Genomic DNA, 21,060 nt, shown 5'->3' with positions numbered 1-21,060 from the left:
GACAATTTATAACAACAGTGACCAGTCAACAAGATTATAAATGTAGCAATGTGCATCCACAGGGATGGTCGGGGATGGCATGGTCTCTTATTGAATTCTGATTGGCCAGTCTCAATGCTGCCCAGTAATCCCAAACTTCGATTGGCTATCTGCCTCGTTTAGACAGCTATTTGGACTTTGTTGCAACAGGCTGCTAGTCTTTTTCTTGCATTTAAATGTAGCACATTTTATTTGTTGGTACTGAAAATTGTAGAAACATACTTCACACTTCTATTTCATATGACAGGTGTGCAGAAGAGCAATCAGTCTATCACAAAAATTGCAAGCGAACTCCTAAACACCGTCTAACTGTCAAATACATCTATTGGCAACATTTCTAGACTGGAACATTACCAATAAATGTGTTTCCTGGCTGTTGGACGTCATGCAAGAGTTAGGTTGCAATTTTTGAATATTGCAAGATTGTCATCTAAAAAGTATCACCAGTATGGAATGCAAAGAGGTATTTTATTGGGTTACAGTACTTTATTTGGTGCTCAAAGAAGCAAGTAACCACTGAAATAGGCAAAGCATGCTGGACACATAAGGAGGTCTAGTCTAGCTGGGGTACTTTTTAACACTTTTCTCTCTTACAAGGTTTTATTCTTACATTTAAAGAAAACAGTGTTGTACTAAGAAGTAGTTAAACCTTACAGAGTGCTGCTTTGATTTAAAGGCTCTTCAGTTTAAGATATCTAGGGGCCAGCAGAAGGGGGATGCCTTAAGTCTCTTTGAATTGGTTAGGGGTCTGTCTGTACTTCACAACTATCATCATTACTGTAGACTGAGCTCACTTACCAGCTTACAGGTAGATGGTAGCACAGCGTTAACAGATGGTACTAGAGAGAGCTACACATCTGCATAGAAACTGCATATGTCTGAAGGTAATAAAAGCCATCATGCAGCTGGACAGTTAAAACCCTCTTTCCCTCTAGGAGCCACTAAAAAACAGACGTTCTCATATACCAGTGTGACTTCTATTCTGTATTTTACGGTACTTCAAATCTTAGAAGATTTATATGTTGCTGCCCTGTTGTGTCACTTTTTAAAGTTAAAAAAGTACACATAGGACTCTGGTATTTTTGATACTTTCAAGTCAGTAGCTGAAGTAGAAGTGATGTGCTGAGACAGAAATGTTAAAGGTGACATATCATGCGAAATGGACTTTTTAATGGTTCTTTACCTGAAATATGTTTCCCTGGCATGTCTACAAACCCCCCGAGAATGAAAAAAATCCATTCTGCCCCTGTTCTGATTTCTCCACCTTTCTGTAAATGTGTATGAAACGAGCCGTTTCAGACTTTCGTGTTTTTGTTACGTAACAACAATATCCGGTCTGTCACAGAGTCAGAGCTCGGAGCTTGTTCAGCCCATAGCCTGTATAAAATAATACTGAATCCCCCCTCCGTTTTTCATTACCTGCACAAATGTGTGCTAACAAGGAGCTTAGAAGGGAGGCATGCTAGTTGTAGGCTGTCTTAATAAACACAAAGGTCGGTTTTACTCCCCACGTCTGCAGATTTGAAGATCTAGTGGATGATTTTTATTTATCATGGATAATATATGCTAGCGCTAGTTAGCATAGCTACATGTCGTAGCTGTAGCTGTGTACCAAGACACACGTCTACATACTGACAAATAAAACAACAAGAAACACAGAATCTGTGACCAATCCTTCAGAAAAGGTCCCGCTGCCTTTCTGGCAGAGGTCGGTTTTACTCTCCACGTCTGCAGATTTGAAGATCTAGTGGATGATTTTTATTTGTCATGCATAAGTGCTAGCGCTAATTAGCATAGCCACATAGCTACATGTTCATAGCTGTAGCTGTGTACCAAGACACACGTCGACATACTGATAAATAAAACAACAAGAAACACTAAATCTGTGACCAATCGTTCAGAAAGGTCCTGCTGCAGGCGCCTCTCCGTCAGGATCAGATTCTGGATCAGATTCAGAGGGTTGAAGTAACGTGATCTCTGAGCAGCCGTGTATATTCAGCCAACATGTAAACATTAGATCAACGTGCTGGACAGCCGAGGCACATCCACTTCCGGAGGGGGCGTGGTCAAAGGGAAAACAGAGTGTTCTGAGGAGGACTGAAGAAGAGGGCTTTTCAGGCAGACCAACATCTGATTTCAAAGTGTTTTTTTGAGCATAAACTTTAAAGCCATGTTTTGGGGACCTCTCAGACCAATATATATTGATGAAAAAAGCGTGATATGTCACCTTTTAAATTAATGCTTCTTCTACATCAAATTATTAAACATAGAAAGTAAAGTACATTTATTTTATCAGAAACAAATAAATAAGGAAAATTACTTGCAAAAGTAAACTCCAGACATCAGCAGGGACTTCATCTTTTTTCTTATTCCCCGCAACATTCAAAAATGCACCAGAGAAGTAGATAAGGTTGGGTCTTAACCTCCTGTAAACTTTACTTTGTTGTTTCAGTTGTGGTGAGAAAAATCCCACTGTAACAATAAAACGCCTCAGGCAACATTACTTATCATGTCGCTGTCATTCATCAAGATATTAGCTCCATCCACCCAGCTAGTTTCCTCTCCATCAGATTATCCATCCAGACAGACAGCTGTTTTCTGGCTGCATGGCTGCCTGCAGACTATCTCTAAATGTTATGACAGAAATTACACTTAAAGTGACAAAACTTCACAACTAGCCTGTCACTGAACAAATATTCACTGCTCAAGTTCTATTACATGATTGGATAAATACACAACAGGGTCCTTTTTAGAGCTGTTTTTTTTTAATGCATATATATATATTGGGGTATGTCACACATGAGTCAGAAGGTGTCATGACTTGAACCATGAAACTCAGATTACATTCACTGAATATCTTGAATTACAATTCTAATCTCTGCTTTATTTACCATAAAATCGCATCAAATCTTGTGGATGCACACAATGAATCAGTCGAGAATGACTGTACATTTTTGGTGTTGCTGGCATAATAGTACTAGTGTGGTTAATTGGATTTCTTGCGCTGACACATGCTAAATCAAACAACTGTTATTGTTCCACAGGACTATGGCATTGTCATTTAACTGGCAATGACCGACTACATTAGCATAAAGCTAGTGTTTGTAGTGCTTGCATGATGCCAATCCTTGATTTCATGTGCAACAAATAATTAAATATTTGGATATAACCAGGGCAACAACCCTGTAAAAAATCCCCTTTTTCCCTTTCAATGGCTTAAAAAATGTAACCATTTATAATCCACTTTTAAATCATTATTATGGTGAAACCAGCTTCATCTGGAAACTAACAGCAGGACATCATCCTGTAAATATTTATTTTATTACACCATTTTTATCTCATTAAACCAGCAGGACTGATGTTATTTGTATACAATTCATTGAAATACATTTGCATCATGTATTCATAACCCTCCATGTGAGTTTTACGGCTGTTTATTGCTTCGTTTGTTTATTATTTGCACATTCTGTCTTGTTTGTTTTTTTATCTCTGTGCTTGTGAAGCACTTTATAACCTAGTGTTTTAAAAGTGCTATATAAATAGAATTTTACTTACTCACAAACTCAAGCTGCCACACAAGGAACATGTTCTCCAAGCAGAGAACATTTATTTTTCAATGTGTTTTATATCTAACATATGTTCATTTTAACACAAGGGATGAACTGAATATTGGAAAAATGTACTAGCTCATTCCAATGTTTGTAAATTAATAAATACAGTTAAAAGGGGATTAATGGAAAAGGTAACCTCTTTATATATTTCTCTATAACATTTAAGTTCTGTATCATGTATCTTTTTCAGTTCTGTATGCATTTTGGCAATGAAGTGAGCATGTTCTGCAAAGACTATGAAAGGAAAGCACTTGACCAGAGGTAGTAAACTTAGAAGCTGAAGTTACATGTGATGCTGACCACACACTTTGACCTTTTTTCAAATTTTCATACATGCATTTGGAGGCGTTTCCTTCAAAAATGAGACGTTAACATACAATCTTCAACTGGGTTCCATTTACCATTGAGATAAGACTGAGTCTAACCCTGTCTTGATGTTGAGTCTTTGTTGTGATTTGGCACTTTATGAATAAAGATTGATTCGTTCATTAATCATTCTCCATTCTCAAGCCATGGCCATGCAATCGTTATTGCAATTATCTTCATTATGTCATTGTCGTTGAATTGCTTCTCTTTTTATTAATTATTTATTTATTTAGTACTTTATTTGACAGGGGCCATGCAAAACAAAAACTGTCAAGCCAGAGTTAGCTATAAGCTATTTTTAATCTGTGGTCCCTGGGCAGGAAGATGTAAACGAATGTACAATGCAAATGATAAAAAAAACATACCGGCATTTAAAACAATACATAGGCTACTCAACACTGTCTATCAATGATAACAAAACATTTAAAATTACATTTCATTCTCTAGTTTGATGCATTCAGATGATCACATGATTGTTTTTCCTTGAGCCATAATTTCAGTTTACTTTAAAAAACACTGAGGCTTTTACAGTCTCTAATGTGAGTCAGGATTGAGTTCCATTTTCCTGCTGCTCTGACTGAAAATGCAGACTGTCCAAATGCAGTTAAGTGCTAATGAAATAGCTTGACTGTTATCAACTCTGAATCAAACTTCAGATGAAACCCAGTCTGCCTCTCGGTGCACTTGATTGATCTGCAGATTAGGAACATCCCCCTCTATCAGTAAAGCACAAACCTTTATTTTCTTACAGGACAATTCAACCATAACTGCCCTCTCCCATTAGAAATGAGTTTGCATGAAGCTCAATGGTACAAGTTAATCTTATAAAATTATGTAGATCAAGTCACAGTCAAATGTTTTACATAATCCATTATTCAGTTTTTTAAAGTTTATCCAACGTTTTCTTTTTTTTTTACAGTGTAGCTTGAAAAAAAACAAAGCCCTTTGAAGCACTGTCAAGAAAAATTCCATTTCATTCCCACTACAGGTGGGACGGTGTTTACAAAGTGTCAATCTGCATGATAGATTTGAAGCCCGTCATTATGACAAATCCAGAAACGTGCTCTTTCCTGACCCTGTCAGCGCAGACAGAAGGTGTCTCAGCAGGACGACTTTCCAACAGTTCACCTGTCTCCTGAGTGGGACCGCTGCTCCTTGATCAGGAAGCTCGGCAGATGGGGATTCCCCAGGTGCATCTGAGAGGAACAGATGAAGCAGTTTCATTAGTTCACATTTACTTCATGAGGGGGTTTAATCATTGGAAGAAACACGTTCCCTCTCACTGTAGTTAGAATAAGAACAAACCAGATAACATTGTGAGGTGGTTTTTCAGTAGCTGTAGAACGTACATACGAAGCACCTGCTGATGTAGTTTGGAGATAACAGCAGTTATTTTCTTTGACTGTCAGAAAAAAAAAGGTGATGGATGTCCCGTTTCTCTCTCCAGCTAAATCATATCTGATCTTGTCTTTCTGGTCTTCCAGTGAACAAAAGCCGCATAGCTCTGTGTCCACAAATGTCAAACCTGCTGACAGAAAGCATGGTGTAATATTTGACGGTGACCTTTCAGTTGAAAAACAAGTCACATAAATAGTTCAATCATGTTTTTATTGGTTGTTTTAAGAGCATTTCAAAAACTACACTTTGCTCCCCTGACTTGATCTCCAGAAGGCCAAACAAGCTCTTTGATCATCAGATTATTGTAACATATTTTCCTCAGGGGGAAACCAAAACACTCAAGACTGCTTGGCTTAATGGACAATACAAGAACATCACTCCTCTTCCAGATGCTCTGACATGCTTCTTTGTTTTTAATCAGTTTTCACTTTTTATGGATGACCTTTAAAGCACGACAGCTACCACTGACATCATAATCATTAACATGATCACTCACTCCTCTCACCACAGGTCTCCCCGCTAACCAGCAGGAGTCACCATTGCAGTGATCAGGGCATCATCTCCACCAACGCGTCTGATCAGGTTATTGACCCGGGATCAATGCAGTGTGGTGAGTGTCTCTGAATCATCCATCTTTAACATCAGCAAAACACTAAATTAAGATAAACTGACAAGTTATTGATTTCTAAATGGAGATGACGCACACTGTGAAAGCTGGAGTCTTTAAATATGAGTCATGTTCAGGATCTAAAAAAGTAAATCTAAAGGAAGAACGAAAGAAAAAATAACAATGAAATAAAATTAAGAAAGAAAGACATGAAGAAAAGGGAGGAAAAAGGAAATATAAAAGGAAAGGAAGTAAGAAAGAGAGGTAAAAACAGAAAGAGGGAGAAGAAAGTAAGTGATAAAAAGAAAGACAAAAAAACATAGGAGACAAAGAAAGATATAAGAAAGGGAGAAAGGAAGTAAGAAAGAAAGGGAGAGAACAATGAAAGAAAGAAGGAAAAGACAGGAATAAAGAGAGAGAAGGTAGAATGAACAGTTAAATAAACAGAAAGAGACAAAAAAGGATAGGAGACACAGGAAAAAGAAAGACAGAAAGAAAGAAAGAGATAGAGATAAAGAAAAGGGAGGAAAGAAGGAAATAAAGAAAGGAAAGGAAGTAAGAAAGAGAGATAAAAACAGATAGAGGGAGAAGAAAGTAAGTGATAAAAGAAAGAGAAAAAGAAAACACGGGAGGCAAATAATGGAGAGAAATAAAAAAGGGAGTAAGAAAGAAAGGGAGAGAACAATGAAAGAAAGAAGGAAAAGACAGGAATAAAGAAAGAGAAGGTAGAATGAACAGTGAAATAAACAGAAAGAGACAAAAAAGGATAGGAGACACAGGAAAAAGAAAGAAAGAAAGAGAGAAAGAGATAAAGAAAAGGGAGGAAAGAAGGAAATAAAGAAAGGACATGAAGTAAGAAAGAGAGATAAAAGCAGAAAGAGGGAGAAGAAAGTAAGTGATAAAAGAAAGAGAAAAAGAAAACACAGGAGACAAAGAATGGAGAGAAATAAAAAAAGGGAGTAAGAAAGAAAGGGAGAGAACAATGAAAGAAATAAGGAAAAGACAGGAAGAAAGAGAGATTAAAAAAAGGATAGGAGACAAGGGAAAATAAAGTTAGATGGTCAGAGAGACATGATGGAGGGAAAAAAGAAAGAAAAGAAAATTGTAGAATTTCAGCAAATAACATAAAAAAGACAAGAAATAAAAAACGGAGAGAAAGTAGAAAGAAAATAAAAACCCAAACAGTCCAGAAAAATTTTAAGGAAGGAGGGATGGAATAAAGGCAGTCAGATAATTAGCCCTTACACTCTTAAAAAACAGTGTTTCATAAAAATGTCAGCTGATTCACTTGAAGAGCCAATCAACACTCCTGATCTACTCCACTCTGCTCTCAGCTCACACTCTGCTTTATTAACCAAGCTTCAATATGAGCTTCAGATCACCTCAGGATCAATAGTTGTTAGATTGCCCCCCTCAGCTCTGCTTCCCTCTGCTTGGATATCAGGCTCTCCACATGTGCAGCGAGGATTTCTCTTCATACATTTTTTATTCTTAAATATTGGCATCAATGGAAACCTCTTTACTTTGGAAATACTCCAGATGATTTAATACAAAGATCAAATTTATGACTGCAGATCTCTTCAGTTTTCATATTAAACTGTAGAGGATCTATTTTTCCTGTTTGTGAGCCTTTGAATTGGCTGGCTTTGCTTTATTTAGTCAGGAGTGTGTGTTTATTCCGCTCTGTGTCCACTTCTCTCCTCCCTCTCACTTTCTGCGTTTGAACGTTTGATCCCAGCGGGGCTCAGTGTCTTGAACTTTTACCCTTTGCACAAGTAGCAGCTGATTCCATGGTGTCTCATGACCACGAGCCATCTGTGTTCTGTGTTGTTTGTGTGCGCGGAGGCGATTGAGCGGGCTGAGACTACTGAGAAGGATTAAACTCTCCTGATTTGTTGTGAGATCTGCTGCATTAAGGGTGTCAAAGCAGACAACTGTGCATCCACCAGTATTTAAAATTGACCAGGCCTCCGTCTTGCTGAGTTTTGATTGATTTCTGCTCTCGTTTCCTGTGTGTGGTATCAACCCCTGCCTCTCGTTAGTATTCCCCTCTGCATCCTGCTTTAATACCCTTCTGTGTGAGCAAACATAGTAGCCAAAAGAGAAGGATTCATTTTTTATCAGTTTTGGTGAAGGTGACCCTGCATGTATGCATCCACAATGAGGTTTAGCCATCCCATATCCATTTAGATCAGACCTTACGTGCAGATTTTCAATTAAAAACGTTTCTTTTCCTATTTGCATGAAGCTGAATACATTTTTTCTATCACTGACATGTCAAGTGCACCAGGCTGACAGATAGACAGGACTCCATGACAAAGACATATGCATGAGACTGTAGCTGCACACAGATGTTGCACACTCCACCTCTTGAGCTTCAGTGTTCCCTTTTGTCTCTTATTTTGCACCGCCAAGCTCATGCAATGCAGCAAGACTGAATCCAAAGATCCTAAATATCACAAAGGATTCTGTCTCGACTGCAAAAGCAGAAACCACAAGGCCAGAACCAACCGAGTATGAATTAAAAATACAGCCTCCCACACCGCAAAGACAAATAAGGGGTCAGATGAATAGTTTTACTGCTTATAAGCAAAAAAAAACCCAACTCTCCCCGGGTGAGTGAAGGTGTCCTTTTAAGCTATATCGTATTCCCCGCACACAAAAACCACACACTGTTAGAGTGAAGATCTCATTCTGCCTGCTGCCAAAGCCATTATGCAGGAAACGCTGTGTGATGACTCTGCTTGGAAAGTTGATATAGTGCCGCTCTCTGACAAAACAGCAGCCAGGGACTTAAATGAGAGAGCCCAGGACGCTTTGTTTCAACTTTGAGAAGAGGTGAGAGCCAGCTGATGGTGAACACTGTGTCTGAGTGGAAACCCAGACGGAACTGATGCTGCAATGAGGGCAATTTTGTGGAATGTTTTTGGAGAGCGTATGATGCACTGCAAAAACTCAAAATCTTACCAAGTGAAATTGTCTCATTTATAGTCAAAATGTCTTCTCCCACTTGATTTAAGATACATTTACTTAACAAGTAACTTAAATATCTTAAGTCAGAAAATCTTGAAATTATCTTGTTTTGAGTTGTAATTTAGAAGAAACAAGGTTTATTTTAAAATTCATACATTTTTCAAGCTGAGATCTTATTTGTAGAAGACAGATAATCTTCATTGAAGACCAACACTTCACTTGATTTAAGTTAATGCATTTTATTGATGAATCTATCAGAAAACAGCTCCATTGATGAAAGAAAGAAAGAAAGAGTTGTTTTTTTTAAGGGTGGGTTAAAGTTTTCAGGCACTGTTTCTTCTAAATCAGATAAGAATATTCATCCTCAAACTACATGCACACAATTAAACGCCTACTTTAGAACATAGCTGGCTTATCCTTAAACAACAGCATGACTGAATATTAGTATATCCAGCTCACTATGAGAAGACATTATATCTCAAAATGCTCAAATTAAACTTTGTAATCTTATTTCAGGTCCAAGATGGTCTTAAACCTAGAGAAGTGCTGCTATAATACAACACAAATTAAGGTGACTATATCTCAAATGAAGAAGTTGACTTAAATTTATTAGTGCAAAACATTTTTTTAGTGAAAAAATACTAATTGTTAGCATTCCTGGCTTATTCTGAGACACTAAGCTTTAAAATACTGGTGAAATATTGCCTAAAATAAGTTTTCCCTGCTAATTTTAAGATCACAGTTTTCTAAATATTATGTCTTATTTTAAGAAATCTTACCAAGCAAATTTTCACTTGTTCTATTGGCAGATCATTTTGCTCATTTCAAGGTAAAAGTACCTTGAAATAAGTTCTTTATCTTGATTTTGGAGGGGCATTTTTTCCAGTGTAAATACGGCTGAAAAATAATCTCAACTGGGGACTGCAATAACATTTACATCAATGACAACGATAATCTCTGACATTTTCTGTCATTGATGGATAAATCTAACAGCATGCACACAGTAGAATAAAAAAAAGACAGCAGCCAGCTAATCAGCAGTTTTGCTTACATGTAAACAAAGACCAATCCAATTACACACCAACACTCACCAGAGCTGTGTGTGCAGAAACTAGATGTGTTCTATGAGAGAAAACAAAGAAAATACGAGGAGACGGGTGACACAAACGGCCCCATCGTACACTCAGTCGTCATTTTAATGCCCAGCGTCTACATTGTGTAAACAGTGAGTCAACTTGTGCCCATGTTGGTGCCCATGCTGGTCTTGAAATTGGGTGTGATCAGGCGCAATGGGCATTGTCATGTTTCATCATACTCTGCTTTCAATGTTATTACATGTACAATTTTTCTGGGTTGTAATAAAAAAATAGACCACTCTTCAATGATACCTTTGATTAATTTTTAATTCTTTTACAGAAGAATGTAAAAATGAAACAAGATTTAAAGATTAAAAGTATAGCAGCAAAGAGTAATGATATTGAAGACCCATTCATCCTGCCTTTTAAACATGCTGATCATATATGGACCCAACTGGGCTTGCAAAAACGATTTATTGCAGATAAATGACTACCATCCACATTTCCTCTCTGACAACAGGTGCAATAATAGCTTTCCATCCCCTAAAATTACTCTCAAAGACGTGTGAAATTAACCAAGAACACATTGCTCATGGCGACGTGCCGGCGTTTGCAGCATTTGCAGCAATTTCCTGTGAAGACTTGTGGTGCGTGATGTGATGGCTGCCTGGATTAGTCGGGCTATCTCTGATTCTGGTTGTTTGTCCCTTCATCATCATCTGTTTCCTCGAACAGATCAGAGCAGATTGGAGCCGGCCTTAATCTCAGAGATCCACATTGCTAAGGCAGCTGCTGGCTGACCAAGAGGTTGGCACCGCCGCCACCTTGTAATGACCACGACAGCTGGTGTGGTGGCAGACACACATCACAGTGTTTAGAGACACAAGTGTGCTGGATCACCCTCACTTTCTGCGTCTGCCATATTGAGGACTAGTTTGGAAGGCAAACTTACACTGCTTCTATCGTGTGAGCTTGTGCCATGCTGCTGTGTAAAATCTAAGCTGTAGTATCACAACACTAAACTACCTACATGCTATACATCACCTTTTTTGTTTGCTCTCCATACATATTTGTTCTTGCATCCTTATTTCCTGTGCCATCCTTTCTTTTACCACTCCTCTTCTTTCCTTTCCTCTCTTGGAGCATCCTGCAGCAGATGCTCTCAGGGTTCAAATCTGGATGGATTACAGACTCTAACAGATGCTGCTTCTGTCTCTACCAGACATGGTGGCAACCAAAAAATCAAGTAGATACGCATGTGTGCAGATACTGCATAGCATGCATGGTAGATTACTTTTTTTAGGAGGGCCAGATTTGGAAAAGGAACCACAGGGCTGGACATTTACATTCCCCTTTGTCAAGGTTGCAGACTTTAACAATGAATATTGGAAGACAAGTTATCTAGTGTTTTCAAAAACTTGTAGTTGCATTTGAACTTTTTGTTAATTAATTGGACGCCTGAGCTCTGGTGGAGGGGTGGAGCCAGACTTTTTGACTAGGGTGGCCAAACTGGGACACTGGCTTTTGTTGGGGTGGCCAGGTGTGGTACACATTAGGGGCTTACCCTGAATCTGGGAAGGTTATCTCCAATGAAGAGATAAGGGGAGTCGAGGAGGGGAACCTCGCGGGTCTGATATGAAAATACAGTTTTTGTTTTCATTTTCAAAATGTCCTTATAAGCTATAACTGCCATAGTTAGGTTCTTAACCCTGTCACTGAAAAACATGGAATATCTTTCTTAGGCTCCCAGTGATGGTTCCTATTACAGCTAGGTACTTTAGTTCTGATCATATTTGTATATATTAATCTATCATACTCATACATTTATCAGCATTATAGGTCATTTATCAAACACACTATCTCCATGCAACTTCCCCATCCTACAGTTAGGGACCACAGAGATAACAAGTTGTAGTCTCATGATGGAGAAAGAGTTGGAGGCAGTGCTATAGTCGAGTCACCCAATCGCTGATTCTTGATTCTTCAGTGCTCAAGTCCTAGTGGGGTCCGGCTCCCCAAAGACTAGAGTCAGAGTTGAGTCTCCATTACCTGAGTGAGAGTAAGTCTAGTCCTCATTGTAAATATTAATTATAAGCATGAACGCTTTCTCCAAACTATTAAATGTATGAACCTGGACTGACTGTCTGAGGTCTTTTGGATGTGTAGAAACCACATCTAATTTATCAACATTAGATTCTAACTGATCCTGTCTGTGTGTCTGCAGATTTAATTGATCAATGAAATTACAGCACTGCGTGTAAAAGCACACCGTGGCTCTCTTAATGTGATAACATGGCTTCTGCTGCAGTGGGATCACTGCAGGTGTCTAATAACTTCATTAGAGTCTATTAATCAGAATTTTAACTAACCAAACATCTTGGACTCTGTAGCTGAGTCACTTTGGTTGCTGTCATAACTGTTAGCTTACTAATTCCTGCAAGTCTTCAAATAAGTGAGTCCTCTCCATCTTCTTAGTCTGAATGCAGTCAATGTCCGAGTCTGAGGCCAAGCCCAGGTCATTGTGAGCTCTGAAAATCCGGACTTGACTACAGCAACACTGCTAGAAAGTCTGTATGGCAGACTGAGCAAAGCATTAGAAAAAAACAAGCTCACTTTCCCAAATTAAACTCTTGTGCATCTTTTGTGTAATTTATGTAAAAAGGTAATTGCTTCTGATAAGAGTAAAAAGAGCAACCTCATGAAACCCTTACAATCTCAAAATTCTACAAATCTGAAGCAATGTAGTGTGTTTGAGCGCCTGAGCAGAGCCTTAGCTTGATGCTAAGGAAGCATGCAATAGTAACTGTGGAAAATACACCAAAGAGAAATGAGTCAAGGGCAATAACTGGTGAAGAAGGTGAAATGAGTATAGAGAGGAATTCAGATGGTGAAATACCTAGAGTCAGATGTGAAGGCTTAAGTTATTTTATTTTTTCACAGCATAGTTTGTATTCACTTCTTTCCTTCAAGGCAAAGATTTGCAGTCAGATGAATGTTTTTATCAAGCTTGAAATATCAGTGTATGAGCTAGGGCTGCTGCAATATACAATAATTAACAACAAGCAAATAGAAATATTGATATTGTGCTCAAAATAAGCATGCAGTAAAGCTGTGTTACTAACTAGTCCAGAGTAGGAGGCAGTGGTGGTTCTGTTCTGCAGAAGAAGGCCAGTTAGATAGCCTTTACAGCAAAGTGTGGCTATTACTGCAGCGGAAATCACGTCAGAGGAGACCATAGATGGAGGCGAGGTACTCTACCCCACCCTAGAAAAGTTTCAGAATGTGTAAAAAAAGGCTGGATGTTTGGCGACAACCTGTTGCACAGAATCACACGCAGAAAAAAACGGTTAGTTCTTGTTTAATTTAGAGTTTCTGTACTGGGGCTGGTGATGTAGATGAAATAACTCTGAACATGATTAAATATGGATAATGACATGTAAGGAAGTAAGTCCATTGCATTTATTAGTAACATATATGAAGTACACATGGCTCCACCCCAGTCTTGCCTTTCCTACATTTGACTGAAAGGGTTTTTCTAATGTTTCTATAAATATCACAATACTGTTATTATAATGAATTTTCTTGGCCATGATTATAATAAGGTGAAAATCTGATATAGTGACAGCCCTATTTCTAACCCAACAAAAGAAAGCTATTTACCATCCAGGGACATTTTTCATCCAGACAATTAAACACAGTATGTTTAAAGTTGCAACTTAAAGGTGACATATCACGCTTTTTTCATCAATATATATTGGTCTAAGAGGTCCCCAAAACATGTCTTTAAAGTTTATGCTCAAAAAAACACTTTGAAATCAGATTTTGGCATGCCTGAAAAGCCCTCTTCTTCAGTCCTCCTCAGAACACTGTTTTCTCTCTGACCACGCCCCCTCAGGAAGTTGATGTGCCTCGGCTCTCCAGCACGTTGATCTAATGTTTACATGTTGGCTGCATATACACGGCTGCTCAGAGATCGCGTTACTTCAACCCTCTGAATCTGATCCAGAATCTGATCCTGACGGAGAGGCGCCTGTAGCAGGACCTTTCTGAAGGATTGGTCACAGATTTAGTGTTTCTTGTTGTTTTATTTATCAGTATGTCGACGTGTGTCTTGGTAAACAGCTACGAGCATGTAGCTATGTGGCTATGCTAACTAGCGCTAGCACTTATCCATGATAAATAAAAATCATCCACTAGATCTTCAAATCTGCAGGCCTGGGGAGTAAAACCGACCTCTGCCAGAAAGGCAGCAGGACCTTTCTGAAGGATTGGTCACAGATTTAGTGTTTCTTGTTGTTTTATTTGTCAGTATGTCGACGTGTGTCTTGGTACACAGCTACAGCTACGACATGTAGCTATGAAGCTATGCTAACTAGCGCTAGCACTTATCCATGATAAATAAAAATCATCCACTAGATCTTCAAATATGCAGACGTGGGGAGTAAAACCAACCTTTGTGTTTATTAAGACAGCCTACAACTAGCATGCCTCCCTCCTAAGCTCCTTGTTAGCACACATTTGTGCAGGTAATGAAAAACGGAGGGGGGATTCAGTATTATTTTATACAGTCTATGGGCTGAACAAGCTCCAAGCTCTGACTCCGTGACAGACCGGATATTGTTGTTACGTAACAAAAACACGGAAGTCTGAAACGGCTCGTTTCACACACATTTACAGAAAGGTGCAGAAATCAAAACAGGGGCAGAATGGATTTTTTTCATTCTCGGAGGGTTCGTAGACATGCCAGGGAAACATATTTCAGGTAGAGAACCATTAAAAAGTCCATTTTGCATGATAGGTCACCTTTAAAGATCAATGTTGAGCGGCTTTTTCCACTTTGTTATATTGGTCCACAACCTTGCAACATATCTACAGTTTCTGTCCTCCTCTTCTTCTCTGCCGATTCCAAATAATGATGGTTAAATATTAAACATGCCAAGTACAATTTTAGTGGCTGAGATTTTTTTTAAGCATCTTTAAAAGAATCCTGAAAGGAAATGTATTAATGTCTTAAAAATTGTCTTAAGAAATGGAAACCCTGGTGTGAAAATATTGAGCTCATCTTACTGAACGAAACGGTTTGTGGGGAGAAAAGTGATGGAGTTTGTTTTCACAGAGCGGAGATGTATTCAGATAGATTTTGTTTTACATGGATTCCTGCAGAAATAATAATACAAAAAAAAAGACTCGCAGATAAAATTCAGAAACAGACTCTGGAGTTAAGTCATTAGAATTCTCCACTGACCCAACATCTTTTTGAAGAAACGCTCCCCTCTGCTTTCCTTTGTGCAGCTTAATGCCTCCTGCAGTGGTAGCTGCTGGATATGGAGGAAAATACAATTACAAAACTGCGTTCTGATCTTAATACTTTCATCCAGAGCACCCCGCCCCCCCCCACCCCTCCCCTATTTCACTGAGCTCTCTGACAACCCGGTCCAAGCAGACAATTTGTGAATATCCTCTGTAACTCTCTGCCCTTTTTTCCACCCTCTTACTGCTTTCACTTTGTCTCACTTGGAGAAAAAAAGAAATGCTGGTTTGATCTCTGAATTATGTGTCATGCTGGCTGGAGTCTCTGCACACAAAAAACCCTCATGTTAGGCTCACTGCTAAACTCTGAGGGAGGATAACGCACTTACAAAATGGCCATTTAGTGCAACGCTCACACACTAATCACAGGCACAGAGCAACTCATACATATTCATAGCTAATTTGCAGATTTGAGGATGTAGAAAATGGGAGAGTATATAGAAAGACATCACATCTAAAACACTTATTGTACTATTTTGATGTCCTCTCTGCTAGCTAACAGCAGCTAACTGTTTTTGTCCTCTCTCAAGGGTACCCACTGCCATGACTAAGACTGTCCAAGTTATTAAATGTGAGAAAAACAAAAGATGCAAGATAGGAGAGCACAGGTTTTGTTGTTTCTGCATACTGGAATTACAGAAATACTTTATTCTGAAAGAGTAATATCTGATGTTTTTTTATTGTTTTCAATCTGCATGTATGTAACCCTTAACTTATCCCCACCATAAAAAATAATGAAACCAGGATATGAGAGATACCCTTTGAATTATATGCATTCTTCCACCCACAGTAACAAATGACCCCGGACTCACAGATATATCAATATTATGAATCCCAGCCTTAGAATATGTTGTTTCACTCTGCATCGTCTACAGTACAATATTGTTTTTGGGGAAAGTAATTTGCAACAGATGGCTGCATGTAATTTTAGACTGAAGCGATGAGAGGGCAAAACACAATTTAAGAAATAGATACAAGGCGAGGAAACATTGTTTGATGCCGAGGTACATATGCAAGAAGCAGTTCAGCCTGGTTTGGGGATTCGGTAGGATTTAAAAATGCAAGTTTGAATACAAAATAAGATCTACACTGTATATAGGCCCTCAATGGCTGCAAAACACTATTAACATGAACTTTACAAGGACAGATAATTATCATTTTTATGGTGAGACAGTGATGGTTGTAAATGCAATACCGATTCCAAAAGACTTGGGACGCTGTTTAACATGTTGAGAAAAAAAAATGATGGTTTGTAAATTTAAAGCCAACATTTAATTGAACATATTATAGAGACAGCATGTCCAGGTTGAAAGTGTAAAAAAAAAAATGTAACGTTTATTGAAAATACGTTCTCATCTTAAATTTAATGCCAGCAATACATTTCCAAAAAGTTGGGACAGGGTAAAAAAAAAACACTGAAAAAGTTATGCAATGCCTAAAAAAGAAACACCTGGAGGAATGTCTCTTTACTAATTAGCTGAAAAAGTGTCTCAGAAGTAAAGATCCAGAAAGGTTCACACCACTCTTTAAGAGACTGCATGAGCAAATAGCTCTACAACTTAAGGATAATAATCCATTTATTTATATATATATATCACCTTTGAAAACACAGTTACAAATTGAACAGTTACAATTAATGTCCCTCAGCATTCCCCTCAGAGAATCTGGAGAAATCTCTGTTCAAAAGGGACAATGCCAAAAAAACAATACTGGTTGTCATGATCTTCAGGCCAAAGGTGGCACTGCATTGCAAACAGACGTGACTGTGTAGTGGAAGTCACTACGTAGTCTCAAAATCGCTTAAAAAAAACCAACATTTGGTTGCTGCATTCACAAATGCAAACCGTGTCAGGCAAAGAGGAAACCGAATATAAACACAATCCAGGAATGCCGGCAACTTCTCTTGGCCAGAGCCCATTCGAAATGCATTGAATGGAATTCACTGGAATTGAATTATGTTACTTTCTTTGACTTTGTTGTGCAAATAATGACACTGTTCGTGGCACTGCTTTTCACTTGGACCAGGCTTTGCATTCTCCTGCTTGGCACAGAAAAGGGAGGTAACTTGAAGGACAAAGGGGCCCCAACAAACAGGAGAAAAATGAACATGACACAGAATGGGGTCATTTTCAACAACAGAGGGACTTTGATCCACAAAAACAATAACAAAACAAAGAGAGCTCATACTTCAACAGCAGAAAGTCAAATTGATCAAGTGTATTTGTAAAATTTCTAGTAAGAATATCTCATTATGCTCAATGTAAACCACATCAGATATGCCCAAAAAACAAAAATTGAACTGCCAGTGAGACATTACATTAAACAATAAATTAAATCTGCTTTTGCATTTTGTTAACAAGACACATCATTACCTTTTCAAGCCAATATGGATCTTCAACAAGAGCCGAATGAAACAAAAGTCGATAAAAATGTGTTCAAATGTAAATATATTCATGCTTATTTAGTCACTGTTTGGAATGTAATCAGAAAATGAGCCTCAGATTAGTTATTAAAAGCTGGAGCTGCTGGTTGTTCAATACTTTACTGACAGCAGGTATCTAAAGAGCCTGAGGGTTCATATGATGAACTGTCTCCTCCTCATTGCTTTCACATTCCATACCGTAAAGTGGCTATGCATACTGGAACGTGTACTGAGTTTTAATTGATTTTGTGTTTGCGTTAATAAATCTTACAAAGAGTTCTGCTTAATTTTTTATTGGCTACTGACAAGAAAACTCTACATGCTCATCTGAAATGTTTCAGAACATATTCAGCAGACACACAGTACATTAGCTTTGTCTTAATGGATCTGTGCTGCGTGAGGAGGACCAATAAAACAATACCTGTCTGCTCGCTCTGTCATGTATGCTTGAGAGCTGGATGAGACACAGCAGATGTATTGAGTGACAGAAACCACAGACATGGATGATACATTGTGAATACAGAAAGAGAGGGTGAAAAAAAGAGCGAGATTCTCAGCAGAGAGCGGTAACACCTGTTAAGATTATATGAACATCTGTCCCTGTAGCAACCTCAGGGGTAACAGAAGCCACGGGCTCTTGGGACTGAATGCAGATCTGTTGTGCACATCCATTAAATATGCACCAAATGTGCTTCACAGCACAGAATACAGCCTGCAAAACATGGGCTAGTTTCAACATAGGACATTATTTGGTCCATTGAATGATCAGGATAAGGCATTTTCTTTCATTGTGAAAGCACATTTTAATCATAACATCAGCTTATAGGTTGCTTTAAAGTCCTCTTACAATGGACTCACTTTATTTGCCCTGTCTCTCTGAGTCACAGAATGCTGCCAATAACAGACAGGAAGATGCTAGAAATGTAATGCTTTTTTCCACCTAAAGAATTTTAACATTGAAGTTATTTGATGAATAATAACCTCAAAGCCATTCTGCTGCATTGACTCAGAGTGCAGTGCATTTTGAAGTTGCATATTTCAACAGCGCTTTCTAAATGACACTCTGTTCCTGACTCTAATTTGTTTTTCTAACTTGGACCTATGGCTGCACAGGTTAATTGGATCTTTCATGATTTAACCCTGTACCTTCTAAAATAAAAAAAAACAAGATGCACCGCCCACCAGCTGTTTACCATATTGAAAGGTCTATCATTCTTAATACCTTGTAGGCAAATGTAATTAATTTCCCTGTAAATAATCAGCCGCCTTGGCGATCCCTTCACATGTATAATTCTAACCTCTGGGAAACAGAGTGAATGACAATCAACTCTGCTGCCAATCCGCCTCCTCTTCAAACACACACTGCTTTAGGAAAATGCAAGCATAATGTTTTGAATTGCATTAAATGAAAACAGTGGTTGAGACAGAATCTCTACAGCTTATGCGTCTATAAGAGAGAGCTTCATGGAAAAGAAAGAAAACGGTCCTTTCTTCAAATGTTGTTTTCTTTAGTTAATATGCACAATGTAGCATCTTTATTAACTAATCAATGCATTTTTTAAATTGAGATAGTTTCATTATTGTTGTTTAGCTGTGGTTTCATATCTTCTTTACACTTCCTTATTTAAAAAACACATCAAGATAATTGAACTAATTTCAATCAATGACGTCATTATTTTTGTAATATCTAATAGGAGTTAAATCTTGACTTGTTAGATCAGCGTGGCTTATATTAAGTGTAACTGCATCTTCAAACTGGCTGTGTGTTGGCTGCATGTTTGCTTCCTGAGTTGCTGCTGCTGCCCATAAGTTTTACCCAAAATAAGGCCATAAACTATTACAATGTCAGCAGTCATCATGACCAATTCTTTACAGGAAATGGTAAAAAAGGCATGTGATCTCCCATATGACTCAGACACATAAATAAAATATGCACAGGCTACCAATCATTCTTCAATTTACATGCTGTTTCCTATTCAGAAACAGGAGCGGTTTCTGGGGTTAAGCCTTTCAAAAACGATCAGATTTGCATTGAACATGGTTCCTTGATTTACATGTAAACTACCAGTGCTGTGTGCGCATACACACACTCTAACAGAGAGAGATGAGGGGGGAGATCGTACTGGAATATTTCTCCTATAACCTGTAATTTGATCTGTCAAATTATGTACTTAAAGCCAACATTAATAATAACTCAGTTTAATGCACTTTCTTTTTTATATCAGGGGATGCTTTCAGGCGTTATGACCATTTTGGGGATTAGTCTTTTCAAGAAAATATCTTATTTACATAAAAATGAGTGCCTAATTTACACACAGACACCAGCTGAGCAGAGAGAGGGGAACACAGGTAGAGGCAAGAAAGGTAGATTGCACAAGAGGAAGTATTTCCCATAACCTGATATTATACAGGATAAACATAGCTTTCTTGCAGCCAACGTGATTCATGACAACTTTTTTTCAAAATAAAAAAGTAAGGCAGAGACTCAAAGAGCTGTGCAGATGACTGCATTTACCAAATAAATGTCCTGGGCAAAACTTCACAATAAAAACATTGTGTGAAAATGTTGGAAGTCTCTCCATTAAAAGCAAAAACAAAACAAAACAAAACAAATCTGACATTTACTTTAAAAATACAGGATGGTAGCATTCTCAGAATGCTATGCAATTTCTGTAACATAAATTACATTATCGTACAAAGTACTACTGTTTTGGCTTAGGTCCATGCTTGGCTTGCAGGAAAAATGTGCAAGCCTACTATTCGCTAGGGTGCGTGAGATAGAGGAGATGCAACCGGTGGTCCGAGTTGTCTGATTTGTTAGTACGCTGATGAAATTAAAGTTAAGGGGGGACAGAGCCTTCTCAGTAGCCGCCCCCACCTTCTGGAACTCACTCCCCTCCCATATCCAAAACTGCTCTGACCCTTCAGCTTTCAAATCTCTTTTAAAAACTCACCTTTTTAAGTTAGCTTTTCATTTGTGATTGCACTGTTGTTTTGTTTGATCTGTGTTATTTGTTTTTTGCTTGCATTGATTTTAACAATTGTACAGTGTCTTTGAGTTTTTGAAAAGCACTATATAAAATAAAAGTATTATTATGATTATTATTAAGGTGTTCCTCAGCCATCATGCAGCTAAGACGCATCAAGTCTGAAGTTTATTTGAGATATTTTGACTAGTCACAACACAAATACACTGTAATATTTAGGTTTTGCTGGGTAAATCCCTTTCAAATAAAGAATAAAAAGCACACTCAAGTA

At 38.2% G+C, this 21,060-nt stretch overlaps 1 protein-coding gene across 12 annotated transcripts in view; it reads left to right on the top strand.

Annotated features, from left to right (window-relative positions):
- Positions 1-21,060, top strand: part of fibcd1 (fibrinogen C domain containing 1) — a 237,168-nt gene that overhangs the window by 1,824 nt on the left and 214,284 nt on the right. For 11 of the 12 annotated variants that reach the window (XR_004634899.1, XR_004634901.1, XR_004634900.1 and 8 more), the window contains one exon: positions 5,925-6,024. The exons of the other annotated variant lie outside the window; for it this stretch is intronic. The gene's annotated coding sequence lies outside the window, so the exon portion shown is untranslated. The remainder of the gene's footprint in view (positions 1-5,924; positions 6,025-21,060) is intronic. 12 annotated transcript variants of the gene reach the window in all.

The sequence above is a fragment of the Notolabrus celidotus genome, chromosome 19 (genome assembly GCF_009762535.1).
Source record: "Notolabrus celidotus isolate fNotCel1 chromosome 19, fNotCel1.pri, whole genome shotgun sequence".
Lineage (NCBI taxonomy): Eukaryota > Metazoa > Chordata > Actinopteri > Labriformes > Labridae > Notolabrus > Notolabrus celidotus.
This window is presented reverse-complemented; position numbering and strand designations above follow the sequence as displayed.